Below are 1,147 nucleotides of genomic sequence, written 5' to 3' on the forward strand. Positions count from 1 at the left end.
ATAGTCTACTATGGCTACTAGTTGCTCCTCAAAGATCAAATTCTCATTTACCTTCACTGTGTCTGGTCGCAGCACATGAGAAGGATCGGGAATATACTTTCTAAACATGAAAATGTGGAATACTGGGTGGACATGAGAAAAGTTTGGTGGCAACTCTAACTAATAGGCAACTGCTCTCACTATGTCCATGATCTTAAAAGGTCCTATATAACGGAGTGCCAATTTGCCTTTTCTTTCCAAATCTCATAACCCTTTTCATAGGAGAAACCTTTAAGAATATGGTCACTCATTGCAAATTTTACATCTTTTTGCCTTGGATTTGCATGGATGGTTAAAAATTTTTATGTCTATCTGCCCCTGTCGTAGCATGCCAGCTACCATCCTCCTTCTGAGTCTAAACCATCACATCTGACTACTCGTTTACCCCTCTTTTTTTTTTTGTCATCTCTAGTACTCATTATAACTCCACTACTCTCGACTTGATATCTGATAACTTTAATCAACTTTGGCGCTTACCTCACTTTTATTTCGCCCTAACGTGTCTCTTGGTGACTTCAGTCCTCATTCCTTTGTTTCAATAATCTTTGTTTCCCAAAAACATGACTTATGTTCCTTACCCTATAGTATCCTATAAAATGCTTTCCTGTAGCACCTATCATATACATCTCGTTCCTATAAAATGCTTTCCTATAGCACTTATCATATACATCTCGTTCGAAACCTTTACTTGTCCTATGACCTCAATGGTCAATACCTATAAATCTTCTCACTCCCATGATACTTCAAATTTTCAATCTCTTTTGTGTCATTACTAAGGTCCTTAGACCAGCACTTGTCCATCTTATATAACTAGTTATGTAGAGCTCCATCCAAGTGTCTAGCGTACCCTACACCACTTATCAATATTGGAAAGTGAACTGGGTCTCTTCTCTTATAGGACAAATGTATTTGCATTCCCTGACAACCCAGTTAATGCAACTTTATCATTTCTCACTCCTTCTCTGGAATGGAAATATCTAGACTTCTTCCTAAAGCTTTTTAGTATGTGGCCTACTTCTGACACATTGGCACTCAGATCGAGGCTCTACTACTCCTTTAATCTATCATCTCATAATAACTTGTTTCAAACATCTCTTAGTGTGTTCCT

Source organism: Hevea brasiliensis, chromosome 18 (genome assembly GCF_030052815.1).
Source record: "Hevea brasiliensis isolate MT/VB/25A 57/8 chromosome 18, ASM3005281v1, whole genome shotgun sequence".
Classification (NCBI taxonomy): Eukaryota; Viridiplantae; Streptophyta; class Magnoliopsida; order Malpighiales; family Euphorbiaceae; genus Hevea; species Hevea brasiliensis.